Source organism: Xiphias gladius, chromosome 11 (assembly GCF_016859285.1).
Source record: "Xiphias gladius isolate SHS-SW01 ecotype Sanya breed wild chromosome 11, ASM1685928v1, whole genome shotgun sequence".
NCBI lineage: Eukaryota > Metazoa > Chordata > Actinopteri > Istiophoriformes > Xiphiidae > Xiphias > Xiphias gladius.
In genome coordinates, this window is record NC_053410.1 from 13,556,530 (window position 1) to 13,564,494 (window position 7,965).

The window sequence follows — 7,965 nt, forward strand, 5'->3', positions numbered from 1 at the left end:
CACAACAGTGACTAACATATACACAAACGCAAGCAAACACACACACACACACACGCAAGCAAGCAAACACACACACACACACACACACACACATTCTAATTCTGGGGTAACCATGTGGCAAGTGTGTAGTGTACATTGATGAGAATTTGTTTATTAATAATTTTTCACAGCCCTAGTAGAAAAATACAAATGTAAAACTCGTAAACTCAGAATACATGTTTCAGAGCCAGTACTTTGTCTTTGTCTTGAAGTTTCTTTCGATGCTGAAGGCAATGCATCAGGTACTGTTGGCTATTGAGCATCAGCCAATCAGTTCCTGATGCAGTATCATCCACATCAGAAAGCTCTTCTTCACCCCAGCATCACTGCTGGGGCAACAAAAGCCGGATAGTTTACAAAACATTTAGGCCCTTCTGCAATATCTGCTAATGGAGGAACGATACAAAATAACCCACACTCATAAAGACAAGCCATTATTATTCTTTTCATCCTACCATAATACAATAGAGAATACTGTACAGTACACATCATTGTAAGTCAAGATGGCAGCAGAAGCATCTGGAAAGTGAATTCATGCAAATTCAAAATGGGCATGCATTATGAAAGAGCTGCAAGAGATGAGGCTGCACTTCAAAAGCCTGTCGAAAAGACATTTTTAAAAAGTGGGGAAAGGGGATGCGAGGAGGAAGAGAAGACAGAGAGGGTGTCTGTGAAACGCACTTGTGTAATTGCAATGACATCTTCATTGAGAGCCCTCCATCTCTTTCCTGTGTGCTCCAAACCGCGTCGCTGACGCCGGTCGATGGGGAGAGCAGCCGTGGCGCTGTGTTTAGCATAATCCCAGAGGCCATTGTGAGAGCAGCTAGTGAACGACTCACAGTTGCCAGCTGAGATTTCACCAAAATACAGCAGAACACAAGGAGAAGGGGATGATATAGGAAAATCGGAGATGGAGGAGGGGTAAGAGTGGGGAAAGGACTCAGGCGAGAGACAGGAGGATTGGTAGTGCTAATGAGGAAAAAAAAAATGCCTATGTGCCAAATATTACATTACATCAAATCTGGAGAGTACTTTTTTGTGTGTGTTTGTGTGTGTGTGTGTGTGTGTGTGTGTGTGTGTGTGTGTGTGTGTGTATATATATATGTGTGTGTGTATATATATATATATATATATATATATATATATATATATATATAGAGGTCTTTTTCTGTGTGGTGGGGGGTCGCAGGACGATTGCAGGATCAGGGTGGTTGTGGTTATCTGTGGTGAGTGTGCAGCTTGCACAGCATCAAAGAGGCAGAGTATAAAGTGTGAAACACGTTTCCTTCCAGGTGGACCGCACCTGTTGGCCCCTATTCAGGACTGTAATTCAATAATCCTCTCCCTTTTCTTCTTTTAACCAATCACTAACTGTTTTGACTTGTAACAGTCAGGCATAAAAAGATTAAGCAAAACTGTTACCTGGCAACATTTCTTCTCTTGTGCAATGATCATTACCTTAAGCTACAGTGTGAAATCCTCTTTGATCACCGTTTCAGATAGGCAGGTAGACAGTTTTTGAGCCAACCTTTAGTAAACAATTTGGTCTTTTCCTAACACCAAGATGAAAAATGAAATGTGTAGCTCAGACAATGGCAATGAAGTCTTCATAGTTTGTATGCTTTGTGATATAGAGAATGGAGATGAAATAAATACACAAGTTAGGGGTTTATGTTCTGGAGTTAGACAAACTGCAGAATCTCTCCAGGTGATTGTGAGAATATAAAGCACCATCACAGTTGCCTGCAGAGATTACCCAGTCAGCCCATAGATTCCTCACTTGTGCCCTGTCTCTTACACACACACCCACACACACACACACACACATACTGCCCCACTCACACAAACACACACACACACACACACACACACACACACACACAGTTCTGTGGTGGGTACGTTTTATATCTATAAGAGTCAATTGGTAGCAGATGGTTAACACAGATCAGGATAAAGACCACGCTTTGACCCTACCCCCCTACTGTTCCAAAAGGTCTTGTGTTACCATGGTGACAAGGCCAAGGCACGTGCCTCCTATTGTTGAGCTGTATCCTCCAGGGTCAGAGGCACACCAAGTTAGAGGTCAGATGTCACCGAGGCCTCTCACTCAGGTCACCACTCACCAGCCTTTAACCTTTGACCCCAACAAGCACTGAAACAAATTGAGAGATCGGGGAGGGAGAGAAGGACAAGATGACAAAATTGAACATATTTATTCGACAGTTCTGCATGATCACACGACAGTTCAGGATATTCTGACAAACTTATGTATCTGTTGTGCTTCAGGCGTTTTGAGTGCGGTTTAGCAGTGTCCTCTGTAGGAAGTGTACAGTACAGTGGAGAATCACGCCGCATGTTACAGTATGTCTCCCTCTTGTGGTGGAGTATGATGCTTTGAATAATTTCATATTTTATGTGGCCTTGATTTAAAGTCTGGAACAAAAATGCCGAATATGGGGTGTCCTCGTGCCCTAGTGACTCATACAATATAAGCGCAACGACCTTGATTCTACTCTAATACCTTTGTTCCATGTCATCCCCCCTTGTCCCCCCATGTTTCCTGTCTACATTTGCAGTGTAAACTACATAATAAAAGGGAAAAGTGCCAAAAAATTGAATGCTATATTTATGTTAAGATTTGTTGAACTGGTGTATCAAAAATACGATATACACATGATATTGAACGGCCTTCTATCCTTAAGGATTTTCAGACTGTGATTTCATGCTGGATTCTAACGAAAATGTAATTCCACGTGTAATAAACCCACATATTAATCATGCTCATGCATACATCTTGCTGAAAAAGCCTCTGGACCCTTATTCTGTTTAATTAACAAAACCCTATCAGCTATTCCAATTTAACTGACCAAATCAGACATATTTCCTCGCATTTTGGAAAATCTTTCGCCAGAGGTGCCATCTTTTCCATTGAGCCTGGATGCATGTTGGGATATTCAGGTCATCGAGTTGCAAAGTGTTGCTCAGACGTTGACAAAGGAAAAATCTTAAGTTTATTAAACGGAACAGGCTGACAGTCCACACTTTGTTAGGCAGTGAATGAACAGAGTGGTTTTGACAGGCCTAACCTCTTAAGCTTCGGGTCCCACTGAGCTCAGCACAGCTAGAGCTAAATGCCATCTGTCCCAACATCATGAGGCCCCCCCAACCTGTCCCCCAACAGTTTAGCATAAAAATCATTCAATACTGCTATTAAAAAGGGAAAATACAGATAATTTTAGTCATCTTATATCAAGTCCATAAATTCAAAGTTATACTTAATCTTTGGTAACGGCTAACTTTTCAGTTAAACATTTTAAGGCTGTCCAGGTTAAATGCTTTGCAAACAATAGCTATGCTTGTAATCCACATGATTTGCTTTTCAAAAGGAAACATGCAAGGTATATGCACTATGGGTTATCAGCAAAACAGCTTTCTTTGAAGACTTTAATAAAAGTCGCTGTGGATGATTTTTTTTTTTTTAATTCAATAGGTGTAGCCTGGGTCTTGGACATCTACTAGCCCCACTGTACGGTTAAACTTTAAAATAAAGAGCAAAACAGATAGGGGACTGAGAAAAGACTGAGGAGGATGAAAAAGTCAGTCTAAGCTGATAGTAGTGACCCCTGAAGAGTCACTGCTATGACCTCAAATAAGTCATTTCAAATTAAGAAATTTTTTTTAAAAAGTTTTTATTTTGCAAATAATGCTACTCAACCCCCAAATTCGACCACTTACGTTTTTTTTTTTAGGTCTGGAGATAGCATGGGGGTTCAGCCTTATGCTGGGAAGGTCAAGATCATGCTGCACATTTCTGGTGTGACACCGACAACCTATTCAAACCAGGAATAATTGTTTTCTTCAGTTAGTCTCTCACTGTGACTCATCAATGGCTATTCGACATCCAATTTTGAACAAACTCATTTTACGCTTTACTGACCTCCACATACAGCACTGAACAATAAAATAATGATATCACCGCATAAAAATTTAGTCTCCATCCCTTCACAGTGGTGTCTGCTCCGTTAGCTGTCATCTAATGTTAAGAGCAAAAAATGACCTTTGTGCCCTGCAGCCAATGTGTGTGCTTTAGCACTTCATTAAGGCCCTGGACCTTCACTTTACAAGCAATTGTCTTCCTCTAACAAAAAGACTGACGCATTGTATCAGTTGGAGGTAAATTTATCAAAGGAGGCCGATACAATGGACAGAGCAGCTCAAATTATGAAACAAGTCTGTAAGGGGCCTCCTGGTGGGCCATATTGTACTGTTTGTTGATGGTCCCGTTTGGACTGAGTGACATGTGGTGACATTCAGATAGAAAACAGTGTGGTGTGTGTGAGTGGACACAGAGAAATTGAGATGTACAATATATGACTCCATAAATTTGAGTGCATGTGCAGCATGGTGTGCAGGAGTTGTGTGCTGATGCTGAGAAAAACACAGACAACCCATAGACCTCTGAGGTGCACATTGGCTAAAAACAATTGGGATCTCTATGAACAGATGTGACATGTGTATTTGTCCCAGACTTTCCGTTACAGAAGCCCTACTGTAGAGGTGAAAGAAAAAAACTGCTTGAAGAAAGGGAAAGAAAGAGGGATAGTAGGATGAGGAAGGAGCACAACTAGGTCTTTGGCAGAGTAAAAGGCATCAACCTGCAGCTGTATAAGCCACACAGAATCCAACGGTGGTTTCATCTATTGCGCAGCCATTTATGCCATTTCAAATATAATGATAAATAGATGCAAATAAAAACAGGTTGAATCTGTATTATATGAAACTAATGTAAACATTATCGTTTCAGTGATTCATCTTGTGATAAATTGCTGCTTTCGCCTTTTATATTACTGTGAACTGAATATCTTCGGGTTTGAATTGCTGCTCTGCCATTTTATAGATCATTCGATTAATTGAGAAAATTATCTGCAGATTTATTAAGAGTAAATTAACCATTAGTTGCATCACCACTAATCTTACATATACAAAAATGATCTACTGGCAGGCAAACATTCCATTTAGACTAGATACTTAATTTCATATAAAACACTTACGGAAGCACTGTGGAGACTAGTTTTAATTTGTCATTGGCTCAGTGTGGGACTGTCTGCCATTTAGCCCCTGCACTGCAGTCCCAGATGAAATGGGCCGGTGGCACATCAGAGTACCGACTGTCCTGACCATATTTACATCCCATCTCAGTTATTGGATGCATAATTCCTCCACACATCTCTTCAATCTTATATCACCCCCACACACACACACACACACAAACAGCTGACTGCAATTACAATTTCATATGCACCAGTGTATCAGCCACCCGAGCAATTTTCTACCATTTAAATGTGAATTTATGTCTCATGTAAATGAGTGGTGAGTCGATCTAGGCCCATTGGAGGACTGGCCTTTTCACAGGGAGCATTCTCTTATAGGCCTCTGGTCATTTCAAGTTCCCTGTTCATCACCTTGATTTAACAAATCGCACCGGCACTGAATCAGGCACCATCTTATCAACTTTCCCCCTTACCTAGATACAGTATCACCCAATCTAACATTAAATAGAAACTAATTTTTTCCCAAAACTTTTAGCAGGAGCAATTGAATTTTAACTCAAAGCATCTCCTCAGAAGAATATTGCCCCTCTGCTCTTAAACACAGACCGCATTTATAAATAAGCCTCCTGATTTAAACTTAAATGTAAATCAGTTCCCCTGGTATGATTATTTTAGACTAAAAATGCATAGTCGCGATGCAATATTAAATTTCAGATATCTTGATAATCAACTTGCCTTGTAAACTTGAACAATTAATAGATTTCACTGTATGTAAAATATATTGCTTTTTAAAATGTTGAGTCATGTTTAAGACTTAAGCATAAAAACAGCTTCCTCTAATGAAGAATCTTTTCAGCTCCTCTCCGAGCAGAAGAAAAAACATCACAGTTCTAGTAGTGTGGTAACTCACAGTACACTATACCTATGTGTGCGTTAGGTACTGTGTGTTCTGTATGTCAATGATGGTTTTAACAATTATGGCTCACCTCGGGCTACGGGGATGTATACTTCCAAACCTGCGGACCCCAAAATTGGCACAAGGCACTTCATTAATATCCAATCTTAAATTTGCTTATTAAAGTCTGGGTTTTTTTTTAACAACTATTCATTTTGGGTTCCTGATAAAGTCATTACTTAAGTTCGTAGTTTCACAGGTTCATGAATGAGGCTTAAGGATTATTTGTATTATTTTAAAAAGGCATATTTTCAATCCTGAGGATAAAACCCTTAACAAAACATTCTCATTAGTGCATGTTTCACAGGGTCAGTTATTGGCTGTTTTATTGGCCGCATCACAACATAGCAAGCAGTAATATGTGACCTTTACAAAGAGCATTTCTTGACAACATGGGCACCACATCACTTCATTAAGACCCCATTAGAGGGCCGGCTTCTTTTTTATATTCATCTGGGGGGAAAAAAACAAAAAAACAAAAAACTGTAGGCGTTTTAATAGACACTTCTACCCCATTGCACAATAGTTTAATACTAAATTAATTTAATAAACTCTTCTCTTTTTCCATTCTTTAATTCTACACATTTTAAAACCAAAATATAATCAAGAGATTGGTTCCACACTTAACAGAGAAAGAATATATTGAACCTATATGAATATTTTTAGGAAGGTGGGGACGTTTTTACCTTAGTTAAGTTCATGTGTATGATGTGTTTTTTTCCACAAGTAAGTAGTTAGCTACTGTTGCAGTTTGGGAGATAAATGTGAAGTGAACCTTTCAGCTGATCAAACTATGTCTGAAAGACAAGACCTTGACCACATGATCGATCACCTGCTCTTATCACAATAATAACCAGTCCACCTGCTGCTTATCACACGCGCTCTCCAAAACCCTCGACGGTATTGCAAAATGCATAGAGCCCTCAGCATACTCTACCTCATCTCTTATCCAAAACCCAAGGTCATTACACTCATCTATCAAATACACCTGCGTCTGCCCATAACCATAGAGCTATAGATATATGATGTCATCCTTGCAGGGTTTAATGCAACATGTTGTTAAATTTTAAGTTTCTAAAATAATTCAAAACCACAAATGAGGGATTTTTTTAAGAAGATATAACGAACACAAATTGTTATACCAGTGGTGAAAGATGAAAACACAAGGCATAGGAAGAATGTGCATATTGATGATACTGGCCAAACATAAGGTCAAAAGAAACGGGCAGTTTGTAATGGGGTGAGGCCCACGCAGAGCTCTTTAACAACTGACATCAGGTACATGCAGGGAAACTACATGCCAAGCAGACATGGAGAAGCATTTCTGCGAGGCTAATAACGGCAAACAGTAGTTACAATGAAGGCGGGACCTTCAATAACACAGAAGTGTATATACTGAGGAGTGATGTTATTGCAAACCTAAGAAGCTGTGTGCCCCTCATTGCTTTTTTAAAAAGTATGAAAGCCAAAAACATTACAGTACTCACTGTGTGTGGATATTACCACAACTAGAGGATCAAAACCTGATAGAGAGAGGGGAAATCATTTGTGTTTGACTGTGTATATGAGGCTCACTTACACCATAAAATTTAACCTCTTGTCATAGTTTAAAAAGAGATGGCACCGCACAAATGTGTTGTATGAGTTACGGCGCAGGGTTAAGACAAAGTCTAGAAAAATGCAGTGCTAGAGGTAAAGTGCTGTGTAATTCCAGCCCAGAGAAAGGACTTGAGGGACGAGCAAAAGAGCAATGGGGCTCACCGTGCATTTGTGATTGATGGTCTCTGTCTGTGCAATAGCTGACTGAGCAACATGTACATCTCTCTTATTCACACACTTAATGGCATGTACACATTGTATAGTGTGCTCAACACATATGCACCACAACCCATATATGTAATGTGCATGTGGAGCCTCCCT